General features: G+C 41.7%; 2 pseudogenes; both read right to left on the bottom strand.

Annotated features, from left to right (window-relative positions):
* Positions 1-265: 265 nt before the first annotated feature.
* On the bottom strand, positions 266-365 carry LOC123862570 (U6 spliceosomal RNA; annotated as a pseudogene).
* An 8162-nt stretch (positions 366-8527) lies between these two features.
* Positions 8528-8985, bottom strand: LOC123862158 (mitochondrial pyruvate carrier 2-like; annotated as a pseudogene).
* Positions 8986-10230: the final 1245 nt, after the last annotated feature.

Raw genomic sequence — 10230 nt, 5'->3', positions numbered from 1 at the left:
GCCCACTCTGGTTCTCTTATGCGGACTCAGAACTCGAGGGTTACAATTCCAATCACAGAGTACTTATTTTAAAAAGTCACATTTTTTTTTTTTGGACACTGGCAGAAAGAGAACTTTTTATTACTTTTATGTACAGAAAATTCAACAGCTCCCACTTAGCCCAGTTTGGTGGCCAGTTCTTCAGCCTTCGCTTTTTCCAACTTGGCAATGCAAGCCACCGACTTTGGATCCAGGACATTGCCTCCCCAGTGGCGGCGTATCTCATAAAAATATGGAACACTTCATGAATCTGCATATCATCCTTGCACAGGGGCCACGCTAATCTCTGTAACGTTCCAGTTTTAGTATATCTGCTGCCAAAGCAAGCCCAAAAGTCACACTTTTAGAAGTTCAAATAAATATAATCAGTTTGAAAGTCAAGTATCCTGCTGGAGTAAACAAATTTGAACACTGTAGGAACATCTAAAATGTGAAGAAATGATGAGTACGAGAATTCTTATAATTAAGCAGGTTAACTGCCCAAATAAAATTCAGTGTGAATGTGTAGAATAGTAATCAGTAGAATGTGGAGTTATAAAAAGCAGTGAATGAGATGACCCATGCTAGTTCCTCCAGAACAGATAACCAGTCACTTAGAGGAAACGGAACAATGGAGTCCAGACTACCCTGACCGCACTGTTCGAGGCAGAGCCTCCTTCAGGATGGGAGAGCAGGCTGCACCTTCCTTCTACGTTGTGGGCAGGAAGTAGTGGGAGATTTATAAGCCCCAACCAAAAAGAACCTCCCTTTCCTACTCAGTAATGCCTGCAATAATTCCGCCAGGGTCACCCTTGGAAGAAGAGTAAGGAGAGGGGGAGGAATGAAGACCAGAAATGCCAAGATAACTTCACTGTTTTAACATGTTCGGACCTCTGCTCCCTTTGATGACAATGACACTTCAGGAGGTCAGAGGTGGGCTTATCCACTGAGCTATGCCCTAAATGGACAGACACTGGGGATGGTCTGTTTCTGAACAATTGTGGGCAAATACAGACCATAGCAAAAACAGAACTGCCACCAAAATACTGTTCTTTCCTTGTTGCGTGTTACGTTTCCTATTGCTGAAAAGCTCTCCCATGAAGACGACTTGCCATCCCCGGGTGGTCACTTTCCCATCTGCAGAGGCCCTCCTCCTCTGTCCTGGTCCTGGTCTTCCTCTCCTTTGTTCCTTGTGCCCTTGAAACAAGAATGGCTCAAGAGGGAATAATTTAATTCCAGCGCCCTCTGCTGGCCCTGCAGAAGGCCAAGACATCTTAAACTAGATCAGTAGTTGCCAAATTTCTCACTATCAGGAAGACATTTTATTATTTTATTAACCCCAGAGGAACCCCCCCCACACACACACACACACATTTTGAAGCTGATCTTTTAGGAAAACTCCACCTGTTTAGTAATTATTGATTTATTTACCAATTTTCATGTATCAAAGTCATGGGAAACTGTCAATCAGAACCTGTAATCAACATGTAATCACTAAGTATACGACACAAAGGTTATTTCTTTTTTTTATTTATTAACATATAATGTGTTATTTGTTTCAGAGGTACAGGTCTGTGAGTCATCAGTCTTACACAATTCACAGAGGTCACCATAGAAGGTTATTTATTTCTAATCACACATAAACATTCACCTTTTACCTAGCCTGTAAACCTTACTGCGGGTAAGTGTGCAATTTCTGTGAGGCTTTTTAACACACTGCAAATAACTTAAGGATCTGGTTCCTACCTGGAGATCCAAGGGCCCCCGTCTTGGAACCACCAAGTTAGAATAACTCAGCATCTAACAATAAGCATATCTCTGAGAAATTCTTAATTTGCTAGTGAGCACTTCTGGATGATGGCTGAATGTTTTCTGCCACTTGGATATAATTCTTCAAATTACTTTGGTCTGTTAACTGGTCATATAGTGACCTGAAAGGTTAATAGAGCATTCAGAGTTGTACATATCCAAACTGAGCTTTCGGGTACCAATTAGTGTTAGCAATGAGTAGCTGGACAGGAGTAGCAATGATGGAGATCCATACATCTGGGAAATGGGAGGTACATGACTAGGGACATCTGAAATCCAGTTCTCAGCTGGCTTCTTGCCTCAGTGCCCCAGTAATTTCAACCCCATCAAAGTATGGTTCCATGAATAGAAAGCTGGTATATTCACAGGAGAAAAGAGAGGTAGAAAAACCTGGTAGGCTCAGCACAGTGTGTGGGATGTGGCCTGAGTGGAGTAAGGCAGGAGAGTAGGGAAGTCTAGAAATAGAATAGACAAGGGGTTCTCTGAGGGCAGAACTGCGTTTTGTCCATTGTTTTAACCCCTGTATCTGACACAATGCCTGGCACACAAGAGGCTCTCAACTATTTGTTGGATTTTTGTAGGTATTACACTTACCAATTCTAGAAATGTTTTTAGCTAGGTACAAAGCCCCACCAGTGACTACTAAGATAGAGGCCAAGGGTAGCTGGTTCTGTGGTAGAACTGAGCTTGCTGTTTGGTTGCAAAGTTTTGTACAGAAAAGGTTACATTTTTAAAAAAAAAAAAACATGAATGTATCTCAGAATGATTTTCAGTATTTGACTTTTTTTCTTTTAAAGTAAAAGATATTTTATTGTAATACAACATACAAATGGAAAAGTATACAATGTGAACACAATTATATAACCAGCACTTAGATCAAGGAAACGGACCATCTTAATATCTTAGAAGCCCTGGTGCTGTCTCCTTCCTATTACTATCTGACCCCCATTCCTACTATCCTGACTTCTAACACCATAAATTCGTTTTGCCTATTTTTGAACTACATACAGTATATACTCTTTTGTGTGGATTCTTTGGTTCAACATTTTTGTGAAGGTAATTCGCCTTCTTAGTTGCAGTTTGTTCATTCTCATTGCTGTATTTTATTTATAGATATGCTACAATTTTTAGTTGACTACTTATGATGGGTTAGTTCTGGGTTTTTACTATTCTGAAGAGCGCGGACATGAGAGCTCACACGCGTTTCTTCTGGCACGCATGCACATTTGGGTTGGGCGCACATGCTTGGTAGACCTGCTGGGCCACGGGGCGTGCACGTGACCAGCTTTTGCAGGGACTTCCAAAGAGTTTTACAGAGTGATTGTGCCGATTTTGTGTTAGCTCTTATACAAAGCTAGATGCCGGAGATGTTCAGAGGGGAGAAAGGACGGGGAGCGGGGAGATTATCCCTAGGCCTATATTTGAAACCTAAGGGACTTGACGGGAAGGAAGAAGACAAAATAATCCTCGAAGGGACAGGCCCCATCAATCATCAGCTCATCATCGGAATGACTAGAAGCCTGCTTCCCCAGGATGAGAAAGAAGGCAGAATAATAATACAAAAGGTAGAGGAGAAGAAGAAAAGGAAAAAGATCAGAATGGATGCTCACCCTGAATGCCAAGGCACTGCTAATGATTTTACCTTCATAAAAATGACACCCTGGTGTCCCAAAGCCCTGACTCTGATAAGTCAGATTGGACCCAAAATGCAGCAAAATGTGCTCTAGATTTATACATTTGTGTTTATCACAAAACTTCCTGAACTTGCTTGAGGCTTTGTACGTACATAAGGTTATTAATCAGGACAGTTCCTCTTTATTAATTGTGGGATAAGATCTTTCACCACTGCTGATATTCACAGGAATAAATATAAAACTTTATTGTTAGATTTTTGTTAAGATTTTTGTAGAAAGTTTTATTTGCAAGTAAGTAAGCCAAAGTAGAAATGCAAGATGCTATCAGGAGAATCCAATTTTCCACTTAAATATGTTTGTCCCTTTTGCAGCTGGATTTGGGGCTTTCCTCTGAAAGTCTCAGGAAGCTCATTTGAGTGACTCAGAACGAACCCAGTCTGCGAGACTTGGCTAGCAAAAGGCACAGCATTGCAAGGAGGAATGCAATGTTCTACGTACAAAAGGAATTTGATTGCTAATTATGAATCCCTATAAGCTCTATGCATTTCATACTTATTTCTTTGCAATTCAGAAATGAATCCTGTGGTCTCTTCTGGTCTCTTGTCAGCTGAGGTTCTCTCTGACACTTTGCAATGACAGACAGCTCCTACCTGAGTGCTGACCTCTCCGTATCTACCTTTTCTCAAATTGAGTTTCAGCTCCAGGACTATTTGCTCTGCGGTGGATGTCGTCACAGAACAGTCAGGGACTGCCTATCCTAGCAGAGAGAGGTCAGGCTTACACTTGCATTCATTTCCTTGGGGCTATTTTGTGAATTAAACTTGGCACAGCCCCGCCTGTTTGCTTTTGATCTGACGTGCTGGACAAGGAGTTCAGTTCATTTACTGCCTCTCCAGCAACCGTGTCCAAGAGTATTATCCAGTAGGAGGTCTAAGGAAGCTTCCGCTATCAGCAGCCAACAGGCACACTTGAAAATTCATGAACAATTGGTAAAAAGACAGGAGTTCTTTCCCCCGTGCTTTAACTGAGATGCTGGCTGAGCCCATACCAAGAGGGGGAAATCAATCCAGGCCAAAACTTCAGGAGCGGCTGCAAAGCACCGTAAGGATCTAGAAGTTTCTGATTTGCCTCCAAATTATACCCAAGGGCACAAAGAACTGGCATTGCAAAAACTTAGCTGGTCTAGCTGATCTACAAATCAATTTGTTTGCTCCTAGTTATGAACATTCACCTTATGAACTCTCATATGCATGAATGGGCATTTGCAAGGCACCTACTACCCAGCCTCCTGGAAACTTCTAGAATTGTCCCCCAAATCAAGAAGTGACACAGCTCTGAGTAAACACCATCTAGGGACAATTTAAGAAATTACGTATCTAGGGGCACCTGGGTGGTTCAGTTGGTTAGGCATCTGCCTTCAGCTTGGGTCATGGTCCTGGGGTCCTGGGATAGAGCCCTGCATTGGGCTCCCTGATCAGCAGAGAGTCTACTTCTCCCTCTCCTTCTGCTCCTCCCCCTGCTTGTGCATGCTCTTTCTCTCTCTCTCTCTAATAAATAAATAAATAGGCTTTTTTTAAAAAGAATTTATTATCTATCTCAATCAAATTTTCTTTCACTTCTTTTGTAAATTTCTTCTGGGGGACTGCCCTTGCCACTCTCCCCACCTTTCTTTGGACTTCCCAGCTTTCAGACTCAGTTAATTCTATCTAAGCAACTCTATTTGTCACATCAACACACACGTGCGCGCGCACGCACACACACACACACACACACACACACACACACCCCTTATCCTAATCCCTCCTTCTGCTCTCTCCCTCAACCAGAGCCTGGTTACCTTAGGGAAACATTTTTCCCCCTTTTAAAAAGCACTTTATCTTGAAAAAAAAAAAAGAATCAATTACTTAAAATTCCCTTGAAACTGTAAGTAAAAGAAAACTACCCTGAAGGTATCAGTGTCATCAAATTCTAGAACACTGGAACGGGCATAGAAATCCTGTCCAGAATTTTATCTTTCCCTTCTATCCCTCATTCTTTCTTTTGTTTGGCTGAATTACAAGTGCTGTAATAATGAGTACTTTCATTGCAAATGTATATATAGTATTTCATTGTAAATGTGCAGACAAATTATGGATTAAATTCCCCTGTGAACTACAGGGAGGCCCAATCTCTGTAGATAAGATGACCTTCTGTTTTATTTTTAGAAATTGTCTCCAGCGGCTAGCTCACACTGCCCCTTGAGAGACAGGACTCCAGGGTCTTCCCCGTAGTGGAGATTTGTTTTCTTGGGCCTCTCGTCATCCAGACTTTCCAGACTCGTCTGCCCAGAGGCAAAGCCAGTGGTGCCTTCCCAGGACTGATCCCATGGTGTGTTATTTTTAAAGATTCTGGATCAGTTTTGCTATTTTTAGGTTTTCTAACGTTTTACATTGGTATTTTGATTGAAATAGGTGAATCCTAGAAATGATTTGGGAAAACTTGTTAACTTTATACAAATTTTGTTTCTCATCCAGAAACATGCCTTTTCATTTATTAAAGTATTCTATTCCTGAGTAAATTTTTTTTATTTTCTTCATGTAAGTTCTATACAATTCTGCTATTGTAGTTTTCTCACTGTATTTTTCTAATTGGTTATTGCTCTTCCATAGGAAAGTTATTTTTAATTATTTGTGAAACTAGCCACCTCACTGAATGTTCTTAATTTTCAATAATTTCTCGGTTGTATTATAATTTGTGGTTCAACATATACCAACTACAAATTTAAAAAAGAAAAGAAAAAATGACTTTCAAGATTTTTAAGTTCTCAACAACTGAGAATAAAGGAAACTTTGGAAATCTATCAGCATAACATGTTTATAAGCCAAGGATAGACTGTAAAAAATTTCTGATCTTATTTTCTAAGTGTCAACCCTTGATGAATCTTGCATCACTTTTGGCCTTCTTACTTACCTTCATCCCACTGAGGTGGGCCTCAGTGCTGGGCCAGCTCACACAGAATCCTAGTGGGCCATTCTGCTAGATTATTTCTGTTTCCAGGTTGTACATGTTAATGACTATAATGACTGATTCTGACCCAATCTTATTTTAGGGAAAAAGTTAGGGGACCAATCCACTGAGAAAAGATTCAATGATACGCAAAAGATTCAATGATATGCAATGATATGCTTAACTACTTTCATACTTTACCTTCTTCCCTAGGGCTGTGTCCTCACCTGAACTCCAATAGTTAATCTCAGGAAGTGGCAGTTTGGTTGAAATACTGAGAATATAGAATTTATTGACATGTAGCAAATTTAATCTTAGAGACCCAAAGGCTAGAAAAGAAAAAAGAAAAAGAAAAGAAATTGCATAGTTAATCACAAAATATGGTCATAGGAGGGGAGATGTACATGTTTGCAATCATAAAACTTAGAAATCAGGTTGAAGACGTTTTCTAGTTGCTTGCCTCTATCCGGTTTGGGAAATGTCTTGCATTTTAGATCTCTCCCAAGCGAGGCTGACTCTTGATTATCTGTGATCATGAATGGGTAGTAGGATAGTCCATATATTTTCCATAAAGAATCCAAAAGTTGACATGAGCCACTACTTTGGGAAGCACATCTGAGTGTAACAGACAACGTCAGGAACTAACCTGAGTCTTTGTCGATTCTTGTTCTTTACTAATTTCTGCCGGAGAGCCTCCAGCTTATAAGGTGAATAATATTCTCTTCCTTGACTCTGTTTCAACAAATGAATTCATGGTAGTGGAGCCATGTAGGAACACGGTGATGGCATCCAGACAGCAGAACCTCAGAAATAATTTATTGGCTTCCCATCCCTTATTCATATACCCAAGTACCTTCACAGAGCAGGGGGCTAACTAAGGTTCAAAACAGCCTCATTAGCCTAATGCGAGGATGGCGAACGTGCCACAGCTCCCCTCTAGGTTGGGACTGAGGGGGCTCAATAAATACCGTCCCTCTTCCCTGCCCAAGTTCAGACCCCACCGAACAAGAGATACACACAGGAGTCAGAGAGATGAAAAACAACTATTAATGATACAGCTCTGGGGAACACAGGCATGAAAGGCGAATAAACGTATTACTGTTTCCTAAATTAAATGTCCCAGGCTTTGAGCTTCTCTGACTGGGGACAGCGCCTGCCCTTCAGGCTTGCCACATAGTAGGGATAATAAGCCAAAATAGCATATTTGCCACAGGCAGGCAGTTTCCAGAGAAGGAGAAGCCAGAAGGAGCTAAAGAAAGAAGTGCCAGGGCGCCTGGGTGGCTCAGTTGGTTAAGCGTCTGCCTTCGGCTCAGGTCATGATCCCAGTGTCCTGGGATCGAGTCCCGCATCGGGCTCCCTGCTCCGTGGGGAGCCTGCTTCTCCCTCTGCCTCTCTCTCTCTCTCTGTCTCTCATGAATAAATAAATAAAATCTTTAAAAAAAAAAAAAAAAAGAAAGAAAGAAGTGCCAGAAACACCTCACATGCCCAGTTTCTTCTCTCAAACTCGCTAATCTGCCTGCCCCCCGCTCGCCAGGAATAGGGCAGCACCAACAGGCAAGGAACCAACAGATCCTCCATTGTTGCGCTTCTCAAACTTGAGCATGTGTCAGAATCCCCTGGAGGGCTTGTTATAAACACAGATTACTGGGCCCATTTAAGAGTTTCTGCTTTGGTAAGTCTGAGGCCTAAGTGAGAAACAAGTCTCCGCCATGTCCTCCTCAAGACCCCAGCTTCTGATGGTTCGGGCTCCCAGTGGCCCTTCTCCCAGCTACGTCTTGTTCTGCATCAGTGGCATATGATTCGAATGCTCTCTTGCCCCAGTTCTCTTCAGAAAAAGCAAATTTTCTTTTAATCAACCTTATTGAGGCATAACTCATATACAATAAAATTCACCATTTTTTAAATTCAAAGTTTATTTTTCTGTTGAATCAACTATTAGCTCCCAGTATACAGTTTGATTTTTTTATGCCTTCCAAACATTAGCACAGTTATTATCACCTTATCAATAAGCAAATAAAAATCAATTTAGTCCCAGTGGTTACGTCTAGAACAATCTAGATTGTTCGGGCGGTCAGGAACTCTTAACTGTTTGCTTTAGCTTTTAGTTCTTTGTTCTATCTCCAAATACAAAAGAGCTGTCCCCACAAAGAGATTAACAGCAAACAGACTCCAGGTTTTTGGAATAATTGCAAGTGAGTATCTTAACCAAATAAACCCTGTGGCCCTCCCAACAGCAGGTTGAGTTGAGTTTCTCTGCAGGCCTGGCTGTGTCCGCCAATCCCACACACACCAGTCCCCGTTTCGTAATAGGAGCCCAGGGGGAAAAAGCTGTTTGGGGACCTGCCTGGTGATTGTATAAGGACCTCAATTTCTCAGGCAGCAGGAGCTCCATTTTGTCGAGGACCCAGTGGTAGGTGGCCCGAAGGCCCCAGGGGACCAGCTGATGTCTCTTCAGATGGGTGACCTCGGGCGGGTGGGAGAGTGGCCACGTGCTCGTGGCTGACAAAGAAGGGTACTCCTCACCTCCTCCTGCCACCATGCCTCTCGTCCTCCTCTCCCCTAGGGTGCCCTTCGCACCACTCAGCCTGCCCTCCTGTGAACCCACCAGGCGGCCAGGGCCCAGAAAAGAAAAAAAAAGATTCACCATTTTTAAGGAGACAGTTTGATGCGTTTTTTGTTTGTTTGTTTTTTTAAAGATTTTTTTAAACTTAATTTTATTGTGTTATGTTAATCACCATACATCATTAATTTTAGATGTAGTGTTCCATGATTCATTGTTTGCGTATAACACCCAGTGCTCCATGCAGAACATGCCCTCTTTAATACCCATCACCAGGCTAACCCATCCCCCCACGCCCCTCCCCTCTAGAACCTTCAGTTTGTTTCTCAGAGTCCATAGTCTCTCATGGTTCGTCTACCCCTTCAATTTCCCCCACCTTCATTTTTCCCTTCCTACTATCTTCTTTTTATTTTATTTTTGTAACATACAATGTATTATTTGTTTCAGAGGTACAGGTCTGTGATTCGTTAGTCTTACACAATTCACAGCGCTCTGATGCGTTTTGACAAATGTATCACCATGTAACCACCATGACCATCAAGATATAGAACATTTCCATCATCACTCAAAACTTTCCTTTGGGGGTGCCTGGGTGGCTCAGCGTTAAGCATCTGCCGTCGGCTCAGGTCATGATCTCAGGGTCCTGGAATCGAGCCCTGCGTCGGGCTCCCTGCTCCAAGGGAAGCCTGCTTCTCCCTCTCCCTCTGCCCCTGCTTGTGTTCCCTCTCTCACTGTCTCTCTCTGTCAAATAAATAAATAAAATCTTTAAAAAACAAACAAACAAAAAAACCTTTCCTTTGTGTCTCTTTGAAGTCAATACCCTCCTCCCACCCACAACCCATGGGATTCACTGATCTGCTCTCTGTCTTCTAGAGTTTTAGATAAATGAATTATAGAGTATGTGGTCTTCTAGGTCTGGCTTTTGAGATTCATCCAGGTTGTTGCATGTATCAATAGCAGCTTGTTTTTATCCCTGAGTAATATTATAGTATGAATGTGCCAAAATTTGTCCAACTACCAATAGTTAATGGCTATTTGGGTAGTTTCAAGATTGAGACAATTTTGAATATATACATACAAGTCTTTCTATGAACACATTTTTTAATTCTCTTGGATAAACACCTAGCAATGGGATTTCTGAGCCATATTGTAAGTATATATTTAACTATTTAAGAAACTGCCAGACTGTCGTTTAAAGAGGCTGTTCTCTTTTTTTTTTTTTTT

This window comes from Mirounga angustirostris, unplaced genomic scaffold (assembly GCF_029215605.1).
Source record: "Mirounga angustirostris isolate CCGP_5_RB_7025 unplaced genomic scaffold, mMirAng1.0.hap1 SCAF_9, whole genome shotgun sequence".
NCBI lineage: Eukaryota > Metazoa > Chordata > Mammalia > Carnivora > Phocidae > Mirounga > Mirounga angustirostris.
This window is presented reverse-complemented; position numbering and strand designations above follow the sequence as displayed.